We start from the raw sequence: 25558 nt of genomic DNA on the forward strand, positions 1-25558 counted from the left end.
GCTTCTGGGAGTAAGGCAATGGAACAGGCTGCCTTGAAGTTCTTGAGGTCTGCTGGGAGCAGCTCTGTGGGCATGCTAATGGGTGTGGGCGGTTGGATTCCTCTCAGCCTGATGCTGGGCTCTTCTGGGAGTAAGGCCATGGAACAGGCTGCCTTGAGGTTCTTGAGGTCTGCCGGGAGCAGCTCTGTCGGCATGCTAATGGGTGTGGGAGGTTAGATTCATCTCAGCCTGATGCTGGGCTCTTCTGGGAGTTCATCTGCATAATACAGCCTTGCTTATCTCACTCAATCTTGGATGCAGTTACCTGTGTATTATTTAGTTATATGGTGTGTCTGTGTTTGTGGTGGTGTGTCTGTGTGTGTTTGTGGTGGTGTGTCTACTTTTTAGATGTGACCTAACAAAACTTGACATAATATACCATGATTTAATATGACGTAACATAACGTACTTGTATTGCAAAATGATCTTTATGTCCAAAAAGTGAAGAAGTTTCATACATTGCAAATACATAAAACCACACATATACTGATAGAATCAAAATCGCAAACACACACAATACCAAAAATACATGGCACTCCACACAGCCATCCATTCGGTGTGAATACGCCAATCTAAACAATGCAGAATGCATATGCTTAAAACAAGTCTGGCTATGAGGAGGCACGCACAGTTTGTAGGTGATGCTTGGTTACTTTCCCACTCATTGACTGCCCATAGCCATGCTAATCCCTATGGCCCCTCCCATCCAGTTCCTGTCTCTCACTATGGGAACTCTGTGAGCTCCCTTTATTCAAGCCTTACCATCAGACTTTGCACTCAAAGTGCCTGCCCTTGATTTTCAAAGAACTTTCCTGAGAGTTATGATTTAATTGGAGTTGTAAATACTCTACTGGTGTAATAAAAATGTCTACACCAGGTCTGCCTTCAGCCACTCGACTTATAAGCAAATGCGTGTCCCAAAGTCCTGTTAAAAACAAGCATTGGCAAAGCCAACGGTTTTGGCTTGTGTATAAGTATTAAGCAATAGCCACGGAACTGCTATTAGATGCCCAGGTACTCGCATCATTTTGCAGCAGCTATCATCAATGCCAATTGATAACACTATCGTAGTGCCTGCCAAGTGCCTTTCTCATGCCTGCAAAAGAAAAAGGCCAAACTGTTGGCATTACCACGCTTGTTTATTATTCCTGTTGCATCTGGCAAGCGAGTGCACACCTATTTAATTGCTATCTTAAGGCACTGTGCTTTTGCTCGGTTTCTTATTATTCTATTGTATCTTCACGTGCCTCACTGATCCATTACACCTTACTTGTCTGCATTGACAAGGGGTGGGTGCTGTGCAATGTGTGCACCCGCACTCACAAAGAGTGCCTTTGAAACAGGGGCAAGTCCCTTTTATGCCATTAATACATACAAGTTGCTAGAGCAACACATGCATTTTCTGTGTTTTGCACAAAAAACAATCACTTGTGTTCACTTGATAGGGCGCACGCGTAATTACAAGTTTAAATGCATTGGCCTCGATGAAGCAGGCAGACTAAAGTGTCACTTCTGGCAATCACGGTTAGGGGAAGGGGCGAGTGTATTCATGAGGCACCCAAGCCACCACTGAGAGATGAAGCTCAAGAAGGGAGAGCCACGAAGGCCCTTTGTGTGCAGCACAGTAGCACACCAAGACATGTGATGGGGACTTAGAGACTTCCAGAAAAAGGACATCTACAGAAAAGGAAAGAGGAAGAGCTCTCAGACATTCATAACACAATGGAACTGAAAACATCAAATTCAGTGGTGTAAACATTGCTGTCTGGAAATATGTTCATTCCATAATTTAAAAGAAGAAAAAGGATTGTTTTTTTTAAACTACGCGTTTTATTTAGGTACTTGCACTAACTATATTAGTATCTTTAAACATAAGAGAAACTGTTCATTATCTGGCAGCTATTTCTTGTTTGAATTATGTCTAAATATGGTTTCTGGAGAATTGCATTGCAATGACGACGGTCCATCCAAGATAGCCGCCCACTCCAAACTAACGACGCAGTTCTGCTGCTCAAATTCTTCTACTGTGACTCTGAGTGTGGCTTTATATTACAAACAGCATTTTTTAAACTTTCCATACTATTTAGCCCCATACACCAGACCTGCCTACGTTCCAAAATAAAAACCAGGAAATCTCCTCCACTGCATGCCCCGCCCAGACGTCCACAATGCCCAGCCCACATGCCCCGCCTACATATTGAAAAAAAAACAGCAAAACGTTATACTGCGTGGTGACTGACGCAAGATATGGATGGGATTTGCCCACCTTACAGTGTCTTAGCCCACACCTCAATGTAATTGGCCACTAATAATCTTCTTGTAGCCCATCACATGTAGGTATGGACGGAACTGCTGGGATGGCCGTAAAACCTGGAGACTCCATGCTCTTTCCCAGACCCATAAAGAGCACAAAAACCCGGAGTCTCTGTGTTAAACCCTGCATTTCTAATGAAAGGATGAAAGGAGTGTCTGGCAAAAGGTCATCGACACAATAAAAAGGTAAGGCTTTTATTTTTGTAAAGCCTGAAACTCACACTTACATTTTCATTGTGTTTTCAAATCCCTGCCAGGTACCCCTTTTATTAGAGATGCAGGGATCATCACCCCTGCATCTATAATTAAAATGGTGCCTGATAGCGGGGTAGGCGAGGCTTGTTTTCTAAAGCCTGAAGCTCTTGCTTACATGTGAGAGTTCCAGGCTTTAGAAACAAATCCTTGCCTTCTAGCACCCTGGTGGGCTGGGGTTAGCAGGTCACTTTAGTGAGCCCTAGAAAGGGCTCTGTCTCAGAAATGATTTTTTGAGCCTGCTACGCTTCTGCCCGGCTCACTTAAATCCCTGCCAACAATTGTCAGTCAGCATTGCAAAGGGCCGTGTTTTCTCAGAAAGTGTAACTGTGTATGGAATGGAGTACAATCACAAAGCAGGGGCACTGTTTTGATTGATTATACCAAACCCAGCAACTAATTGTTATGTTTCATGCTCTGTTTGGAGATATGTGGATTTTAGTAGACCATTGGAAATACATCCCATGACATGAGAAACAAGGGGCTACATTGGAGTCTTTGAAAACAAAACATGCATTGACAAAGCAAAGGGTTTGGGCATTTGCGTAAGCATAGGAAAGGCACTTGCCAGGTATTAACTGGCTATCGATGGTAGCAGGGCCAAAATGATGTGAGTACATAAGCATGTAATAGCGGTTCCTAGCAAATGGTTAATAATTATACACAAACTAAAACTGTTGGCTCTGCCAATGCGTGTTTTGTTCCGGGAAGGGCATGCATAGTGCTCATGCATCGAGTGTCTAAAGGCAGACCTGGTTAAGACATTTTCATTACACCAGTAGCACGTTTACAAATCCCATTAAGTCCTTAACTCTCGGAAGCCTGCTTTTAAAAAACACTGGTAGACACTTGAGTGCAAAGTTTGATGGTAAGTCTTGTTTAAAGACAACTTCTCACGAGGGAGTTTCGAGCAGAGAGATGCAGGAACTAGTAATTGGGATTAGCATGGCCATGGGCAGACAATGGGTGGGTAAATAACCAAACAATACCTACAAGCTTTGTGTCCCTCCTCATATGCCATTTCTATCTATCTGTACTCTAATGTCATAGTTTCGGCTCATAGATGGCATTAAAGCGTCACCTAATAACCCAAACATACAAGCATTGGCAATGCCAACTGTTTGGGCATTTGTGTGGGCATGGGAAAGCCATTTGCCAGGCACTGCCATAGTGGTATTAAATGACCATTGATAATAGCGGGTGCACAATGGTGTGAGTACCTGCACATCTAATAGCAGTGCCTGGCAAATGCCTAATACTTATACACAAGCAAAAAATAGTGGCGTTGCCAATGCTTGTTTTTAACAGGATTTCAGTGAAGGACATGCATAGTGCTTATAAAGCGAGTGGCTGAAGGCAGACCTGGTTAAGACATTTTTGTTACACCATTGGTGAGTTTAGAGCTCCAATTTAGTAATTAACTCTCAGAAGACTGCTTTAAAAAACACTGTGAGACACTTCAAGTGCAAAGTTTGATGGTAATGTGATGTAATTAAGGTACTTGGGTTTGGTAAGTTATAATACAGGTTTATTATGTATGGTAGTTACAAGAAGGAAAGTACCCAGGAAAATACCAGGAAAGTACCGGGACATCCACACTCAACCAGAGCAGCCTTCAACTGTCATTCCCAGAATCCCGGAACCCCAAACCCTGCCAACCTTCCATGAGACTCAAAGATTCTACATGACCTCACAGCCCAAGTAAGCAAGTAAGAGCAATAAACTTGCACTCTGATGTAAACACCCACTAAACAGCACTCAGCCACATAATCAAGCTACAAGCTATGATTATGACACATCTCCCTCCTTAACATTGTCACAACAACCCGATGGTGGAAAAGATTCCACCAATAGCATTGTGCATCAACAAGTAGGTGAAAGCAACATACACAACACAGTGAAGAAAACCTGCGACTCACATTAACCTTGAGATAAAAACTCACCACTAAAACAAACATGCCACGTCGCAGGAAAATCCGCTAGAATCCTATAGTGAAACCAAAATCAACACTGAAACAAAATGCCTACACCCTACCTAAACCCGCAGATCCACAACCACCATATCCAGCTCAATGAAACAACAAGCGCTATGCACACCGACTGGATAACAACACATTTTGTTTTTTTCCAAGTTAAGCACCCTGCACACCCGACACCAAAACATGACCACTCACCACCAAAACCCCACACAGACATGTGGCCACCATGCCTGGGCCGATTATACTCAACTCCACAACGCACAACTTTCTACCCCCGCCAATACAGAAAACAGTAACCTAACTACCCCCACACCATGACCATCCACCACAACCTGGACATGACCTAACTGCCAGCCACACTGCCCCTTGACCTAGACAGCACCTGCACCACAATGCCCCTTAACCTAGACAGCACCACAATGCCCCGTAACCTAGCTAGCACCTAACTGCCCCTTAACTGCAAAATAGACAGCACCTCACTGCCCCTTAACCTACACAGCACCACACTGCCCCTTAACCTAAACAGCACCTCAATGCCCCTTAACCTAGACAGCACCTAACTGCCACCTTAACCGCAAAAATAGACAGCACCTCACAGCCCCTTAAGCTAGACAGCACCTCACAGCCCCTTAACCTCCCTCCAGAGCCCATCCGGCCACTCCAAAAATAGCCAGGGGAAATCTCCCCTACGAACAAACACAAAACAAAACAACACAACAGATAAAACGACAAGCATTAAATTCCAGAATAAGATGCATATTGGTATAGTCCAATTGTCAAATGCACTGAAGAACAACGTTGCCCACACCCTCAAGTCCCGAAAGGGGAAAACAAAACCATTAATACCCCGACGGAAAAGTCCATAAAGTCCATCCAGACCCCTTCCTGCAAAAACAAGCATTGTCTCAACCAAATAGCATGACCCACGACCCCGCATCCACAAGTCCACCGAAACCCTGTGATCTCCTAAACCCATAGGCCACGTACATAAACACAACATCAATGAAAATTCAATATAACAGGCCCAAAACCGCTAACATTAACCCAGGGCCCAACCCAACGGCAACTACCCCCCAAGGCCACAACGTATACACAACACCAACATTACAGTCCTCATCAATGCCTACCCCAATTAGTCCTTTGCAATGGTGCACATCTTGATCCACCGGCACAGGCTCAAAAGATTTGCCTTGGTGCACACCATCATCCTTCTGAATAGACCCCATAGATCGGGATCCAACTCCCTCAAGTTCTGCGCAACCGCAGGGCACATGACCTTGCACCCGCCGTCCTCAGTGCTTACCGTACACATTTTTTCTGTTATACAAGTTCCTCCAGACTCCCAGTTAATCTTCTGAGCGATTTTCACATACCACTCCTCAGTTTTTGCAATTTCTGCCATTAACTGCTGCGCCCCGGCTCTCTATATACCTTGGATCATCCAAAAAGCAACCATTCCCCACCGCTTCGGAATCACTCAAAAAGCCAACAGGACCACACAGACAACACCGCCTACGCTGCGTTCCAAACGCCGCTGTGACATGTTGCATTCCAGTTGATGATGCTGGAACACTGGCCCTCCTCCAACGACCCCAGCCCTCCACCACCCGACGTCATCACAATGGACGCTGGAACCAAAGGAGAACAGTCTCCTACCGACACACCTACTCCGGCATCCTCCATGTCACCATTTCGGTTCTGCTGCGCCGCCCTGCACAGCACGCACCCAGGCCTGCCAAAATCCTCACAGAAACGGACTTGCTGGACCACTCCTCCAATGACGCCCGCTCCAACAGGCACACACCAGCACAACCTTGCCACCTGGATTGTGCCTCCTCCTCTCTTAGATCACTTGACACCGTGATCAGGGCCACACTCCTGGACCCCGACAATCCGCTTCTGCTCCTGCTCCACCTGGCAGAATCCGGCCAGCCAACTCCTTCTGGCGGTCCGGACCTAGTGAAAATATGGACTGTCACCTAAGGAAGGCGGTACACCTGTCCAGCTGCTCCTTCCCGGCAGCAGGAATCCTCGTTGCCAGTGATGTAATCGAGGTACTTGGGTCCGGTAAGTTATAATACCGGTTTATTATGTATGGTAGTTACAAGCAGGAAAGTACCCAGGAAAATACCAGGAAAGTACCGGGACATCCACACTCAACCAGAGCAGCCTTCAACTGTCATTCCCAGAATCCTGGAACCCCAAACTTTGCCAACCTTCCATGAGACTCAAAGATTCTATATGACCTCACAGCCCAAGTAAGCAGGTAAGAGCAATAAACTTGCACTCTGATGTAAACACCCACTAAACAGCACTCAGCCACATAATCAAGCTACAAGCTATGATTATGACATAATGCTTGATTAAAGCGAGCTCAAAGAGTTCCCATGTGTTTTGGGCGGAAAGGGGCAGGAACTGGGTGGGAGTGGCCTTAGGGATTAGCATTGCGACGGGCAGTGTCTTGATGCCTACGGGGTTCGTGCGCTTAATACATTTATAAATAAATACAATAAATAAATGGATGGGCAAACAACCAAACAACACCTACAAGCTGTCAAGTTGTGTGTCCATCCTCATATGCTATTTATAACTAGCTATACTCTAATGTGATGGTTTCAGCTTATAGGCAGCGCAAGCAATACCTAATAGCCCAAACTAAAAAGCAGGCTTTCCTAAGCTAAATGAAGTGCAATATTATAAAACCTTGCATGGCAGAAAAGTAGTAGAATATCTGGTAACGTGTTACAATATTAGGCACCCAAAAGCTCAGAGCTACGCAAGAAGCCCTAAAACCGGTGGTCATTAAAGTCTGGTTCAAGTGAATGGACCAAAAAGAACTAGTTAAGGTTCTACCTCTATGTGTGCACATGATATCCAATGACTATATGAAAAACTCTCTCTACAGCAGTGCCCTGGTTTATTTTATTTTGATTTGACATGTGCATGGGCTTGTGTGAAGTGGCAGCAGTTGGTTTGGGAGGAAGGCATGTTGGTGTGTTTTGTTGGAATTGGGCAGGGGCATTTAAAACCACTGTTTACCCACTGTTAATAATTGTGAAAGGGGATCAAAAGTCTTTGAAAAAGCACTCTGCAAATAATTCCTTGACACTGTCGTAGCTATCGCGCGGACATTGTGTGTCGCCAGCTAACTTTCACAAACACTTGTCTGGATTATTAAGTAGCATCTTACAAAGCCAAATACGTTCATGATCATGAGAAAACCATGACTGGACTTCCTATTGAACAGATCACCACAACGATTTACCTCGAGTATGTACATCTTCAGTTTTGAACCCTGGGTCACCAAATCTGCTTGCAAAGTTGCACATGCAGAAAACCTAATTCCGTGCATGAATATCTCAATTTGTATTGCAAAAGCCATTCCATTTCCAGGGTCTGATCATTGGTGAGGTAATCATGAGTCTCTTATCACAAAAAGCAAAAGCCTAAGCCCAGTGCAACGAGAGACGAGGCAAAACTACTACTCGTATAAGACCAATAAAGATGAACGAAGTCAACTTCTTTCAGTGGGATCTTGAATACTCCTCTTTTGAAGACCCACTAAAGCTAGTTGAGGCTTTCAACAATGAAATAGTTCTGACTCTGGATATACTAAAACCACATATTCTGAAACAAAACATCAAGAATCCAAGAGATGAAAAGTGGTTGACTGTTGAGTTAAACACCCAAAAAAGAATTACTTGAAAGTTGCAAAACATGTGGTGGACATCTCAGTAAGTCAATGACAGGCTCAACTTTAAAGTGAGCGTAAGGGTTTACATACACTATTCGACAAAAAGTAAAAAGCAAACATTTCCCAGAACCGCATAGTAATAGCCATGAATAGAACCAGTGAAGACTTTAAAGTATGTGAGGAAATTATCACTCTGATACAAATTTTGACTTCAACTCTCTCAAGACCTTACAGATACACTGGCACACAACCTTCTACACCAACATAATCACTATCCAGCCCAGCATCAATTGCCAACACAAATCAACCTTGCCTCTTAGAAGCAACCAAAGGGAACATCTTCATTTCTGAGATTCAACCAAATGTCTCCTGAGGACATAATGAAATTAGTACGATGTACAGCGAAGCTGATGAAACGAAACCTTTAACACTTGCCCACACAGTAGCTATAATATGTAACTGTTGTATCAAAGGTTTTAGGATTGCACAAATTACTCTGGAGCCTCAGGTGACGTAGACAGCTTTAAGGGGTTCGTAAGTTACAGGTAAGTACAATAGGAGTAGGTATGGTATACATAATACAAGTTCATAGGAGAGAAGCATCCACTGGTTCCCCTGTGCTCAAGCTACAGTTGACTCTCTGGAATCACAACAGCTTTACATAATAACATATTCTAAACAGCCAACACTCCATACTCAACACTCTAAGCACAGATACAACAACCAGATAAGGTAAAACCCAACACATCTCCCCCCTTACATAACAATATAAACACTACGGAAGAGACCGAAGGAACAGTCACCACTAACAAATTATACGACCACAAACCACAGGCTATCCTTCTAAATTCACCTATCCAGCAAACCGCTCCGAGCAATAAAGCTATTCCCCTCGAGAGACCCTTAAAGTAGCTACCAAATAGCCATACCATTTCCAGAACTATCAACAGTACCATAACAGGCCTATTATGGAACTCGCACAAGGGAACCAGCCCACTATCCAGCGCAAAACCAACACCAACTAAACATCACACCTATAACTATACTTCATCATCCGCCAACAACTAGTTGTGCCAAAACACAAAAACAGGGTTCCAAACCCCACTGACCGCCTAAAGCAACAAATCCAGCTCCACTCCATGGCACCAACCAAACTGTCGGCATCCACATACCACTACCTTTGTCACCAACCAAACTGTCAGCATCCTCGTACCACCAATAGTCACACAACACCTGGAATCCACATCCCACAACAATTTGCACCACTAATGCAGGCATCTGAATCCCACTCACTATGTGGCACCACAATAGCTGGGCATGGAGCTCCCACACGCCATTGCACCATCATAGTCGGGCAAATAGATCCCACACACCAATTGCCACAACAAAAAAACTGGGTATCCAAACCCGGACCACAATTGGCACCAGACCTGAGCAACCATATGCTCCCCTTTTGGCACCTGACCTGATCAGCCACATGCTTGTCTACTCACTTGCGCCACCAGGCATCCAACTCGCACCACAATTGGCACCTGACCTGAGCAACGACATGCTCCACACACACTTGCACCATCACCCACCCACATTACTCCACCACAAACCAAATGGACGAATTGAGCAATAAAACATGGTAAACGAAAATTAAGTAGCACCACACTAGAGTCCCTAAATTTTAAGCTCGCAGAATCCATCCTGGTATGTACCGGTGGAAGAAATGTAAGGTCAAGTGCAAGGTAGAACATAACTGACATTTTTCTTTAAATCCAGTAGTTCACAACAAAATATCTTAACATCCACAAAATACACATTTTGGTAGTACAAAACACCACTACGCTTGGCACCATACATCACCACCAATAAGGCTTCAAACCATGCCATCACTAGGGCCACACACTATTTTGGCACAACAACACACCTCAAAAAATTGCCACAACTAATGGCATCAACAACTGTAAACATGCAACATGTCTCAAACACATGCCCTCTCCTTTGGCCCCACCCAGGCCATGACATGTCCACTGAGTGACATTAGAACCACCTAACCAGTTCTAACTAAACTACATGCAACATAGCAACCCACATGTTTTCACTCAGCACCTTAAGAAAAATGATGGCCTTACCCTCATGGTCCCCCATACTTCGCATCTTATACCGTTAAAGGATGTTCACAACCACTAAATGGGTCAACAGATAACCTCAGCACAACTGCTTGATGGCTGCTTTCATTTGTAACCTAATAAACATTGCAATAAACAAGTCATAAAGTGAACACCTCCGACAGTGACGGCATTCGCATTTAAAAAAAATGTGTTAGCATAAAACCACATAAAAATGGAGGAATCTTATCCATATCTCATCCAGAACACCGATCATTGAATCATGTGGCAACGTCACTAGAGGAAACATTACAGACATTTGCGGGAAACAAAAAAAAAATATGTCCGCAGGTCACGTCGCAGTCAACCATCGGCAGATGTGACAGAGTCCATGAATAATAACGCCTCCCTGATGATTGATCGAGAGAACAAAAAAACAGACCTCTCGTAAGGATGGCAATAGCTTTCAAAATAATAATTATCTTTTTATCATGTTAAATTGCTACAGCATAATTAAATAAAGAGGATTAAGGACTATGGATATGTAAAATTCTTTCAACAGATGCTTATTGGACACTAGCGCATAAAGGCACAAGATAACAATATTTAGCATTACTGTAGGTGGCTTTGAGCATAGCCACTCTTGTGCCATTTCTGCTGTCCTGAATTACAAGAAGGAACTCTAAACTAGCGGAGAAATTTCAGTGTATCTATGCTCAACTCATACATATTCACCCTTACAGTCTACCTCCTCTACCAATACATTAGGTACCATTCCATGCATAAAATTGCGTACATTGCAGTTGAACCGGTTTGGGCCCTCTAAGACGAGGTGGTGCTCTTAGGTGAAGGGTGGGGATGCAGAAGTTACTCAAACATCAATGAAAAGATCAACTCAGGAAGTTGGCAAAAGGTACGCTGTTTTATTAACAATTACCTAAAACAGGGAGTACAACAGACATCGACAGACCTCTCATGGCAAGGTCTCTCTGATTTTCATAAATAACACATTTATATAGTAAATATTTGTCATCAGTGACGTTATCCTACATGGCAAATTGTAAACATGTATATGGGGCTGTGATAGGGTAACGGGAAACATCTACATAAACTTTCTATGGGGTGTGGGATTGTGATAGGACATCTACTGTTAGGTGGGCAACAAAGCCCTCTTCTAGTGCAAGTCATCTTCATCATCACAAAATACACAATGATATATTGGATCTCAAGCTATAGGGATCTTTGATACGTGGCCCTCTATAATTGGTTGGCACACTTGTACCCTTCTGGAATATTCCACTCACTAGCAGCGCACAAGCTGGTACCCCAGGTGCTGGTGGGTTATTCTTGACCATACCTCCCCACCCAATTATCCCAACATCTATCATCACTCTTACTTTCTGTCATTCAATTAGTCTTTGAACATGGCCTTGTAGGCCTCACAACTCCCGGAATATTAGATAGTGTGAGCATACTGTTATCTTCTGGTCTCTGCGTAGTCTGCTTGATTCTATTTCCATTCAGTTCGAGTGACTGGATACCAGGTTTCGAGCTTCATTTCGGTATTAAAACCAATAGAACTTGGCACTCATTGTCTTTTTGCTGTACCTTGGCAGGAGCTTGGCTCGTCTCTTGCATTCATTGTATCCTTTGAAAAAAGACAACCAGTTCTCGGCTGCCCTGGACTTTTGACACTGAGGAAGACAAGCCTTCTTGATTCTTTCTTGCTTGTCAGCTGCTTTTATGAACTGCGCCACACTTTCAGTCTTCCGGCTCATGGGATCCCAGTTTGTTAAAACACTATGTGGAACATCCAGATTTCTTATGGATGTATATACCTTGGCGGCACCGCCTACATTCTATTCACTATGAATAGCTAGCCTTTATGATTACTTAATCTACTTGAGTTACAGTATCTGTACAATTATAAAACAGCTAATATTTTCTTCCATGCTCTTCACACGGGTAATCTTCATTTTGCACGTGAACGTTTACTCAAATCTTATTTCATTACTGGATTCTATATGTTCTCTTTATGTTCTCTTCTATTATCTCTTCTCGGCACCTCATTTTACGTCGTGTTGCATCACCAGTCTGATCTTTCATTCATCTTCTCCCACTCTTCAGGGATCTTTCCCAAGAGACTGTCGGCTCTTTGTGGATACATAAAGAAAGGTCTTCTCAACGGGTACTTTGCTTCAAAGGCTGTTCGTGTTATAGGCATCATTACATGTGTTGCCTTTGTCACTATTTACGGTTCCCAACATATAGGCAGATTAGGGGTGGGACTTCTGGCAGAGGCTTTTGGCCCCTCCTCTACACAGTGATATTACTAAAAGAAAGAAAATGTGATTTTTCACTCTCTTTCCAGGGAAAAGATTCCTATAAACAATATTGTATATGGCATATTTTACTCTTGCAGTGCCTATTATGTAGGGCAGATTTTACAGATGACCAACGTTCATTGGAAGGCACACCAATCCAACATTAGAGCTCAAAATCCCAAATCCACTGTTGCTAAACACTTTTCTGAAAAGCAAATGTTTTTTAAATTTTAGAAATCATTCAACCCTGTAATCGGAATAACACTACTGAGTGTCTGTCAGAGGTGCATGAATCCTACTGCATTGAATCCTACTTCAGTCATCAAAGGAGGAATGAACAGGGACTATAATACAACGTGCATTTTATGCATCAATGTTCTCCCTCTGCAAAAGCCCACACTTTGGATAACTGATATTTCATCTTGCTGATATAACAAATGGCTCATTGATTAAGTACATCCAGTTGTTGCAATTTCGATTTTTTCACCAGGTTCCTCATGAAATGTAGGTTACTTTGTATGCTTTGTTATTTTTTGATAATTTGTTGTATTGCCCTATGAGTTCCTTTTAATTTATTTAGCCCACTTTTTATATATCATTTCTTTTTTGACTTTTTTGTGTATGAGTTTTTGATATCATTTTTTTGATGTGTGTTTTTGTTACTTATATACAACGCTTGCCTCTTTTTGTAATATGTTTGTCACCATGATGTTTACTTGTTTCATTTATTTACAATGTTATTATTTAGTCTCGATGCCTGTATTGTGGATCAATGAATTTGTATTTATTGTCCTGACACTCTAATGCTTAATTTGTCATCGGCATATTGTTAGTTCTTGCTGTTTAGTATTATGCTTAGTGTTGTATTTTTGTACATTATATGACTGTATGTGGCCATGATTTTTATTAATCTTTCTTCACTTTTTTTGTAATTTGTATATTGCAATCCAGGAAGTATCCAGTATATTAGTGGCATTTTATAAAGCACCTGTCATGCTGAGAACCTGGTGTCTGCAGAAGCTGCTGAACCCCCGACAATCCACCCAAAATGTGGCACTCTGAGCTGACATAAATATAACTGCTCAGTTTACCTCACTTTCAGGGGAAAGGGGGAAGGGACAAAGAAACAAACACCAGGCTGGAAGCTATCAACTCGCTGGTTCTTCACCTGTAGTTAAAACATAAACATGCAATATACCTCATTACTCATGGGTTACTATACTAACCTTAAACTCTAAATCCTTTACCAAAATAGTTTAAAAACCATACCTGGTACTTCTCTTCAGAATGCCCAGAGAAGTGATAAGCAGCCAAGACTTCCTTACTTGTGGACCAGAATGTTATAGATCATTCAGCCTTCTCTGTAGGTCCATGAATGTAATTTAACTTTGTAGTTAGTCTGCTCAACCCTAAGATTCTTGAACAAGGTCTTCAAATAAGTTTTAGGAAGTTCTTTGAAGTTCTTGTATTTGTTTTTAATATTTTCTTTGTAGAGTGTCTTTTTCTCAGGAACGAATTTAACTTGCGATGGAATCTTCACGTGGAAAGCCAGCACACGCGCTAAATTCCAAACCGCGGGAAAAAAAAAATCACACGTGCTTTTCTCCAAATAGCGGGAAATACGCACACGCTCTGACAATTCAATTCGCGGGAAAAACGCACTCGCGCTAAAGTCCAAGACGCGATAAAAAATTACACACGCTTTCCTCCAAGTCGCGGGAAATACGCACACGCGCTGACAATTCAATTCGCGGGTAAAACGCACTCGCGCTAAAGTCCAAGACGCGATAAAAATTACACGCGCTTTCCTCCAAGTCGCGGGAAATACGCACACGCGCTAACAATTCAATTTGCGGGTAAAATGCACTCGCGCTAAAGTCCAAGATGCGATAAAAATTACACGCGCTAAAGTCCAACTCACGAATAAATACGCACACGTGCAAATAACCAGATCGCGAGAAAAAACACACGCGCTTATATTTTCACGTAGAAAAACCCTTGCATAAACGAACAGTAACCGCGAGTCCAAAGTTCACGCTTGCGCTTCACTCTCACGCGCAGAGACACACGCGTGGGCTCAAAGTAACGGGAAAAAACTCACGCGCTAGTTTGAATTGACACGTAGCGATAAAAACAAACGTACGCGCTTCAATCTTTTTAGATACAGATTTGCGATTTCAATCCCTTAGATAAATATAACCTTTTTTACAAAGTTCAACAAAACTGGAAGGTCACTTATCTTGTGAATAAGACTTGAAAACTTCTTTTCTCAGAAAAAATTGAAGTTTCTGACTCCTGTCCTGTGTCTCCACCAAACTCCAAACACGACTCCTGTTATACTTTCAGATCTTCCGCTCGACTGCTAGAAACTTGTCACCCTTGACAAAGTTAAGCAGGAGCAACAAGGCACACAACCTCTCAGCTGGGCAAGGACGATAAAAGGCAGTTTAGAATGTTCATTGTCCTCCCTATAAACAATCCCCAGCCAATCAGAATTTAGACTGAGAACCTCCATCTTGGCTTGGGGCAATTTCCATAGACTGCAATGAAGGTTAAGGGCAACATTGGCTGTTTAAAAATATAACCCATAATAACTTCCTAAAACCTTTCTATACTAAATATGTCTCCCCTGACCCAATGTAAATGAGTATATGATACTGTATGTAAAGAATGTCACTCCAACCTGACAGTACCTGACAGCACAAAATAAATAAATACAATTAAACTGCTTTTACTACATTGCAAAGTTGTTGTGATTTGTCCTCTTTGTTTTTCTGCTTTGATTTTGGGGCTACCTATAATGGTATGGAGTCGCCACCTTTTCATAGGTAATTTCCTTTATTGTATTATCCTTCACGCTTTATGAATGTACTCCGCAGTCCGCTTATTACCTTGCAAAGTTTTACATTCGCAACACACCAAAGTCACCAGTGCTTGGTCTTATGATTCTTTCAAGGTACCATTTGTATTCAGAGCCCCTTATGACCTCTTGTATACCACATCTATGTGCCAATGTTTCTGTTTCAGGACAGAAAACATAGTTAGACCTTTCAACTACATTTGGAGATTTTAGTAGTGTGCTCCATTTTTTAATAATTTAGATTTGATGTAGGCTGTGGGGTAAATACAGCCCCCAGACCGAACAAACTGCAATGGCCATGTTAAGCCCAAAATGTGCAGAAATATGTAGGGCAAGATATGACAGTCAAACAAAAAGGGTATTTTCAACTGCCACACATCAAAATGCTGTTTACAGAGAAACAAAGATTACAGACATAAAATGGGCCCTGTGTTCGAATGTCAAAGCCCCAAAACCAGAGGCCTAACTTTCACTACATTATAAAAAAAATCGAAAGGCACTTTTTACAAAAAGAAATCTGCAATGGCAAAATGGAAATTGACTCATTCTACAGCCTGGAAGCAAAGGAACACATGGGGAATGAAACTCAAGTTGCCAAAAGTAAATGTACTTTCGTAGCTGTTTTACAAAGAAACTGCGAGAATGAAGATGGAAAAATAATATTTTGTTTTTCAAGACATCGGTGCAAGTCCCACGTAGAAAAGTCATAATGTAAACGCATCAATTACTTGCTGTTCATAGGAACTGAACAAAGAGTTGTGCTTAGCTCAGAGACTTTTATACAGCAAGCCAAAAGGTCAAACACTGTCTTATCTCTCGATCTAAAAATCTCTTTGATGCTCACAGAGCCATGAGACAGAGCTTTTGTCAGACAAATGTTTCATGTAGTGAACAGCTGACCACTGTGAATACACGAGGCCCAGTTAATGAAGTGTACTCTTAAAAATACGTAGAATTAAAATTTGATTCCTGGTGAGCTCCAGGATATGACTGACAATTGACAAATACCAGAGAATGACCCATGAGAGAGTGGGTGGAGTTGTCTTCCTCTATTCAGATAAGGTAAGCAGACCCATGGCCCGGCTATTAACTTTGAAAGGAGCTAATAATGCTTTGTTAACAAAGGAGCAGATGGCTTAAACTACATGTTAAGTTTCTTGAGGAGAAGAAATGTGAAGATCATTAAAGTTAAAATCATACATGTTATTACAGATTGCCATAGGTTTATGGAGGATAATATTTTGTTGATTATCTCAGGACCCATAATGCACACAAAAATAACTCAAAAATGCTCGAAAAGATTATGAAAATAATAAAAATGTGACCTAGACAACTAAAGTTATACACTGAATCGTGATGAAAGCTTCCCAGAAAAACTCACAAAGCGGAGACTCAGAGAGATGATAGCTTTTTGAATTAGATATCTTAATAGAATATCTTGTGTTGATAACTGTTATATTTTTGGAATAAATTACAAAAATCTGCCATTCGTACCTGCAACATCCTGCCAACGCCAGACACATTTAATTAAGTCTGTCATGGTTAGAGCAATTCAGATATTTATATTTTATAATGCTTATTTGTACATTGAAAAAATTGCCATGCTGTAGATTTTAGCTGCAACTGTAAAATTGTTCAGAAAGATAATTTAAGGGGGTGAAGTCATAAACTCCCAAGAATGGAGACTAGTAACTAAAAGCGACCAATCCGAGAAAAGGGGAGGACAGTAGAGGTCCAATCCAAAACAAGAGCCAATAAACTGGCACCTGCTAATTTAGATATTTTGTGGGTGTGGTTTAGATTTTATAAGGGGATGCACAATGGGAAAAGAAGAGCTATCTGAAATCATCTGAGTGGGAACAGCAGGAAAAATGGTTGGAGAGCTAACATTGCCAAGGAGGTGGATTAGACCAGGAGGAAGACTACATTCTGCTGGTAATCTGGAGTGGTAAATACAGGGATGGATTGTGGACGCCTCGAAGACTGAACCTTCAAAAGCCATCTAGCCAAGTCCCTTTGCTTCCACTGAGTATCCAGAATCCTTGATGACTTTTCCTGAGCACAAAACCCAGAGCTGTTCAATGTAAGTACACTTGTCCAACAGAACTAAGCCTTGTTGGGATCTGTTTGATTTAAGACCTTCCCCTTATTGATTGGTTGGGCAGACCAAGTAGATCCTTAGCGTTTTTACAAAATAATAATTTAATTAACTCCCATATAGACAAAGAATGCATGGTGAGCTCGACCAAGCTCGAAACCTCTGATCTCTCTCCTTGCTCTGATTAAAATATATGCATTTGCCTTACCTTATTGTGGCCAACTCCACAATTCACTAAAGTGGAGGGGTGTGTAGAAATTAAGCAACATTCCCTATTGCTCCTCATTCCCCAAACCCTGCCTTAAGGCAGAAGGGTTTCCATAGTAAACTTAATATCTGGGTTTGTGCTAGGGCAGAAAAGTGTCTTGCAAAATTAAATAGAGTGAATTCACTGATTTAAAAGCAGACTCTCTATAGAGAGTTATAGAGTGGGGGAAAGAGACTCCTGTTAGAAGAGAGATTCTTCCTCACCTAGTGGTGAAGGAAAAAGGATTCCAGCTACATCAAAAATGTTTATTCTTAAACGTTTGTGGTGCTCCAACACTACTAGCATTGCCAAATGTGCAGAGAGATCAAAATAAAGAGCACTCTGCGTGTGAAATTTCTCTTAACAATAGAAAAGTATTGCATGTTATTTAAATAAAACTTCATGTAAAGTATATTGCCAAGCGTATGATATGGCCCTGTTTCAAGGTACTGCTTACATGTTTACATTAAGTGTGTTGTGAGTGACCCCATCATTTGAAGTGCTTATTCGACCTGTGCGTCTTTTTACATGAGAGCAGGATTGAAAATACACATGTGGAGTTTTGAAAATTTGTGAATTCTATTATCAAAAAGTGAATAGTGTTCTACTTATTTGTATTGAAGCTTTGTTTTGGGCCAAAGAGTAAGGTGGTATGTTGTGTGATTTAGTGCAAATATGAATTTTTATATTATTATATTATATTTAATCAATAAATATATATTCTTTCTACACACCACCCTGGTACTTGACTTACCTATTGCTAGAGGGGGAGGGATCTATGCGTTATGTTATGGTTCATTGGCAGGGTTAGATTGAATGATATAATAGGTATATTGGTGTGGCACTTTTGATTGCGACTGGTAACAAACTCCCTGCATTAACTGCTGCCCTATAAATATACCCCACAAGGCCTACTTTAGTTGTGGTGCTTAGATTACTTCAATGGTATTTCTTTTTATTTCAAAACGGGAGCCTTTTTGATGTCCATATTTTTGTCTATGACTGAAGCAGTTCTTATTTCCCTCAGATATATTGACTGAAGTGTAACAATATTGGTGACTTCCTTTTGAAAAGATAAGCCAAGCACTAGCATTACTTCTTTGCATGAATTATTTTCCTTGATGAAAGACCTATAGGATCAGAAATGCATTAGATTGCACTGTGCCCTTCTGAATGGAAAATGGAATTATGACATGGATCAAATCAATATATTTTGGTTACACAGGAAATGTGGTGAATTTAATGTTTCTTAACATCTATTTTATTTGACAAAACTATCATTGATTTTCTAAACATATGCAATAAGTATTGAGAGGTTTGGCTCCCCCCGTCCTTCTTTGGGACAACAAACAGATCCCAATTTTATAGCACCTTTGGCATGGAGTAAGAATATTATTTGGTTGTCCCACACAATAACAGGAACAATTTCCCAAAGACTTTCTACTCACTAATTATTTCCCAGACTGATAAACCTTCATGCTTCAGGTGATTGGTCCTCATAACCTTCCTAGGATCTCGACTATCATTGTGCAGAAGAGCATGATCCACGCTCATCAAGGACTTTCATCTCTACAATCATTTAGTGGAACTTTCTTTTTTCTGTCCTATCCTAAAGCACTATTATGTATCTTTGCATGCTAACTAACCATGAAAGTGCGGTAATTTTACTGCACTTGTTTACCCCCGCCCACTTAATACCACACCTCTTGTATGCCACCATCTGCCTCTATAGATTTGTGCTTTGAATCGGCTTTGATGCAAAATGGCACATTTGAAAACAAGAAATAAAAAAATGTTTTTTTTAAAAAGGAAGTAAGTGACGGTTTTGCAAGAGAGTGTTAAATCTACCAATGAGCACACCAATGCCTGCAATCAGGTATGAATTAGGCCTGACGTCCCTTCGTGCAATGATAGAATGGAAAACTATATCATTGTACATAAAGTGCCTCAACGACCTTCCAGCTCGAGGATTTAAGATCCTGCAAGACGCCTTGAGTAGTTCAGCTGAACCTATCTTAAATATGATATGATATGATAATTTATTTGTATCGCGCTCGTACACAAGTGTTTCAGAGCGCGACAAGGCAAGGGAGGGGGAAAAAGGGGAGAACAAAACAGCAATCTTACTAGGCCCAGTGACATTCAGAACGCGCAAGTGCATGGGAAAGGGACAAAATGTATTGTTGTTTTGATTCCCCTTGTGTCCTGAAAGCCCCTTGTGCCCTTGTGCGCAAAGTTGAACATTGTGCATGATCCACATTTTGGGAAACCTGACAATTCCTTGTGTAGCCAGGTGTCCTTAACTTCAGTCGGTATCTCAGGAAGTAATGATGGGCTAAGATTCATTTTGATGCTCTTGGCTTTTCTGAAAATGAGTCTCGGTTGTTCTTCAATGTATTTTGCTAAATGGGGATCCAGTTTTAAAAGGTGCCGGTTTCGTTTCAGGATCGAGATTGGTAATTGAGTAAAACATTTACACATTAGGACAAGACAGCATGAACAAATGCCTGATCAGCTGCATATTGTTAAAGCCAAAAGTATGACAACTATTGTTGATGAATACTGTTTGTGAAATGTTGAATTTACTACTAACATGTGAGAATCAACATGCAGTTAACCTGAGTTTCATTTTCATTTTCATTTGTATTTTTCTTTCTTACTCCCTGTTATTCCCACCCTACATCCCTCCCTAATCTTTGTCCACATATGCATTCATTTGTTTGTACATATTGTGATCAAAAGTGATGTAATGACCATGAGATATGCCCTGTTTTGAAAAAGGCTCAGTATGAGCCGAAACACATGTCAATAAAAAGGGCTCTTCTATGGGAGATTTATGACATAAATCTAAACATAAATTGTCTTATTTTTCAAAAATCGAAATTTGTAAAATAAGTGTGGCGCAGTGAATGTGTGAAAACCCCAAAAGAATCTAAAACATTCTGAAGTGGGGTAGTGGTTCCTCCGAAACTACTTTCACACCGATGCGACACCTGCAAACTGCACATTTAAAAGGGCGCAAGACCTAAGAGGTTGACCCCCAACAATTACCCCACTTCTACTCAGATTTAGAAAGAGGCTGTTACAATAATCCATCCTAGAGAGAACCAGAGCTTGGGAGACAGTGAGCTTCTGGGGGAAGGAGAGGAAAGGCAGAGTACCTCTGAGGAGGTGCAGTAGGAAGTTTGACTTTTTAGAGACCTCAGAGATGTGGGCGGAGAAGGAAAGTGTGGAGTCAGTAGGGGTAGGAGGAGGGCCAAGGGAGGCCGGCCAGAGAGTGAGGGGAAAGGATGGTGAAGGTGTGTCGATGAGGAGGATCTCTGTCTTGCTGGCATTCAGACAAAGATCATTGGCGACACACCAATCTTGAATGGCAGTTAGGCAATCAGAGATGAGAGAAGGAGAGGAGGTGGCAGAGGGCAGCCTGAAAATGAGCTAAGTGTCATCAGCATATCACTGGAAATTTGAGCAGAAAATGGCAATGCAGTGGGCGAGAGTTAGTAGGTATTAGTTGAAAAGCCAGGGTGAGAGTTTAGACCTCTGGGGGACAGCACAGGTAGAGAGGAGGATATATGATAGGAAGGACCCAAGTTGGACCTGGGAGGGTGGATCAGAGAGGAAAGAGGTCAGCCAGGCCAGAGCCTGATCAGTGATACCCAGGATATCACGGAGACGGTTGAGCAGGATAGTATGGTTGACCGTGTTGAAGGCAGAAGAGAGATCGAGTAGCATGAGGACAGAGGAAATGTTAGAGTCAAAGTTGCAGAGCAGATCTTCATGGCCATTAGCATGTACTAGGTTGTTGAAGATGTTAGGTTCTTCTGAAATTGACCTACTGCACAACCCTGATGCCATCATTCTTAAATTATGTGGGCAAGACTGTATAGACACGATCACAGCAAGAGATTATTGTACATCTTATACTGATTTCCAGCTTGCATGTAAGCAGAGGAACTCTGTGATGCTCTATCTTAGTTTCCTTGTCCAATTTTGCGAGCAGAGCTACTTAGACTTATATTGAATCTTCTCCCTACAAAAGAGGTCCTGATAAACAGGAATCAATGGCAAGAGTTTGGCACAAATTGCAGATTCTGTGTTTACGCTTGATACCAAAGAAACACTTTACCGCTTGACCTGCTATGTGAAGGGCTGACAGAGAAAAGAACCCTATATCTAGGCAAAATAATCAACAGCTCTAGTTCAATCTCTGTGGATGATTGGTGGCTTAAGCTCATAAAGGGTTGTGCTCCGAGACCCCCAACCGGCCCATAGAGTCAGGGTTTCCTCAGAAGCACTTTAAGACAAGATAGCGGCACCAGTGAGATGGATGGGGGTGCAGATGTATTATTCCAACACCAATCAATAAGGAAAACTCAACAATATGGCAAAGGGTGTCCGTTTAATGACAAGTACAAAAAACAGGGAGTTATGAATATCAGCAATGGTGCGATCTTCCTTCTCGCTTCAACTCCAACGAACTTCATAAAAATGATAGCATTTATACTGAAAACTCGTCATCATCGACGTGTAACACTCAAAAGTTGCAATGCAATTCTATTGGTTAGGAAAAGGTAACTTTAATATAGGTACTATATCTGTATATGGTAACGGAGTGAGGGGATTGGGTAAACACTGTCAGGTGGGCATCTAAGCCCTTCCTCCAAAAAATGACTACTGCAGACATCACTAAAAGTATGACGTCCTATTGGATCTACTAACTATAGGATCCTAGATTATTTGGTCCATTGTGATTGGGTTGGCACCAACCCCATGCATACTTTTCCACTTTGCTTAGCAGCACGCAGAATGGTCGGCCAGGTGCGAGGTGCCCCTTAGTTACCTGGCCTTCCTCCAGTCATTGTTGCAATCAATCATTACTCTAGTAGCCATGTGTCAATTATTTCACTGTGGTTGGCCTCGAGACTGCATCTTCTGTCTGGAAAAGTTCTGATATCTTCGCCTGGCCTTGTGCCATGCATAGGTGTGAGCTCTCGTTTTCGTCCGGCTCGGCTGGTCGCGTGGTCCAGAAAGCGTGAATTTGCCTCTTTTCTATCAATTTGTGTATTTGTTTTTTGTTTCAGCCACCACCTGCCTTCGTCTTCTTATCTCGACCTTTCAGAGGCAGGATATTCTGTCCTTAGTTTCAATTAAATGTAGCTACTGTTCGTCTCTTCTATTGGTATGACCTTGGGTTTCCTGGCACGAGTTGCCTCTGCTGAGTTTCGTTTCAGCCGTCTCTTCTCATTTTTGCTAAATATGAAGCTTTTCTCATGTGGCCTTAAGTAACCTGGGTTGATTCTGCTTCTTGTGAAAAGTAGAAATAAACGTATAATAAGGTGCTTAGTTTGAGGTAGATTATGTATAGTGGCGTTTGCCGCACTATTCTTCTACAAGCATAGCAATCCGCACTGTTTTCCTAGCTTTCTTGCAGTTCCAAGCATATTTATAGGTGTAAACTGGTCGAATAGCTTCATCTTGCTTACAGCTTAAGCTTCTTACATTTTGACATCGTCCTTTCACTTTAGGTTCACGATATCCTTGTTCATGGAGTTTCGTCTCTTTGCGTCCTTCTCTGGTCGTCATTTCTTCTATATGTGAGTCAGTCCGGGCCCTCGTGACGTCATCATACATCTTCTATTAAGGCCTTTTACTTCAAAATGGACGATTGGAGTGCAGGCATATTTGGGACCTCCTCTACACTCCCCACTTTGGGCAAGTCATCGACCACTTTCACCTCCTTCTTTGGATCTGTATTCTTGTGTTCTCCTGTATTCACTTTTACTTCATCGCCTGGGTTCATTCCTTCTTCATCTTCTGGGTCTGTACATGATGGTCTGAAGAAATGCCTCTTTGAAGTTCATCTCTTTATGACTCCTTTCAGAGTTCCTGCTGTCCTTACGTGTTTGTCTTTATTCCATGTCATCAGCTGACATTGTCCATTTGGGCTGCAGTAAACCCATCTTCCCATGTAGTATCTGTGCTTTCTGGGATAGAGGAACTTTGTTCCCTCAGTTGCATTAATGCTAGATCTCACAAAGTCTCTTATTTCCACATCAGCCAGGTCTTTGGGCTTCCATCCTGGCTTGACATCAATCACGATCTTCATCAATATGGCTTTTTTTTGCAGTTTTCTGGCACTGAGAGATTATTATCTTGATAACACAGAATCCTAGCAATATCATCATTAGCAGGGCTCCCAGGAACTTGAAAGCACCTGCAATCCATTGTGGAACCCATGAGAATAGTGATCCAAACCAACTGTCATCATCAACTTTGTCAGTTTCATCAATCATTTGGTTCTGTAGTTTTGTCAGCATACCTATGGCTTCTGTTAGCATTCCATTTTCCTCATCATGAGAAGCTACAAATGTGCAGCAGGATTTTCAGATTTTTGCACAAATACCTCCATCCATAGCCATGATCATGTCAAGAACATATCTGTTCTGGAGGGTCATCAGTGGGATGGCTCTTAACTCTTCTCTGATTACGTTGAATCCCTTTTTGGCTGTGTTGATGGTCTGCAGTAACTCCCATCTGGTTATCTGCAACCATTTAGTATTTGCTCCAACTTGGAATCTTGGCATGAAGATTGTCGCAAACACTGATTAGGTGAGGCTAAACAGCCTATGTTCATATGGGATTGCATGAAAAGCTTCTTCAGATTTGACAGAAAAGTAATTCTTCCTCTTCAGTCGAGTCAGCAGTTCCACAGATCTCTTCTACCACAGGTGAGCATCTGCTTTAGGGAAACTGTCAATATTCAAGACACTTTTCGGGATCACCAAAGCCGAAACGTGGACATTCACTATTGTGCATATACCTCCCCAGTTTCTCGCAACCTGATGTATGCTTTGGAGCCACATGCCCAGTAATGATCCATAATTACTGCAGTTCCGTGCTCCATTCCTGGGGCATTAAAGATTCATCCACAGTTCTGATTCTCTCCCATCTTCCTTGTGCTATTGTTCCTGAAGCACAATTTTGAGCTTTCCAGTGGTACAAGGGTCCTCCTCTGTCTTTGACCCATGTTAGAAGTTTTGCAAGCTTTGGCCACAATGGCTTGCATAACCTTTGCGCATTTTCAATTGCTTCTTTGCAGGCTCCAAGGACCATCCATGCCCTGCAAATCACTACTCCTTTCTCCCATTCATCTGGTGAAAGCACCGTTCCCCAAATCTGCATTTGGCCTCTGTTCTTCCAACTTCGAGCCTCTTCTGGAGTCTTTCCTTGGATGTTCATTTTCTGATTTGCTCCTCTTCTAATCTCCGCTCCTTTAACTCCAGGCTTCTCATATCTGATAACAATGTGTTTTGTCTTTCCACTGTTTCTTGTTTTTATGTCCTGGACATAATCGTCTTCATTTGGATCGGTTTCTTCAGTTGCCCATTTCAGTGAGGCATCACTACCCATGAACTGGCCTCTGGCTTTGCACATTGTTACGTGTGAAAGACAGTGTGCTGTCTGGACATCAATTTCTACTGCTACGAAGATCTTGGACTTCCCCATGCTATACGGTAGGAGTGCACAAACAAAGCATTCCCCTTCTGAACTTCATCTTCCAACATCTTTCATGTGCTGGTACCAAATGTTGTTTCCCAAATGTGCTGTGCTGTCCAAGTAATCATTTAGTTCACTGTCATCTCCATGCATGCTTCT

The sequence above is a fragment of the Ambystoma mexicanum genome, chromosome 7q (assembly GCF_040938575.1).
Source record: "Ambystoma mexicanum isolate Mex_15411 chromosome 7q, UKY_AmexF1_1, whole genome shotgun sequence".
NCBI classification, from domain to species: Eukaryota; Metazoa; Chordata; class Amphibia; order Caudata; family Ambystomatidae; genus Ambystoma; species Ambystoma mexicanum.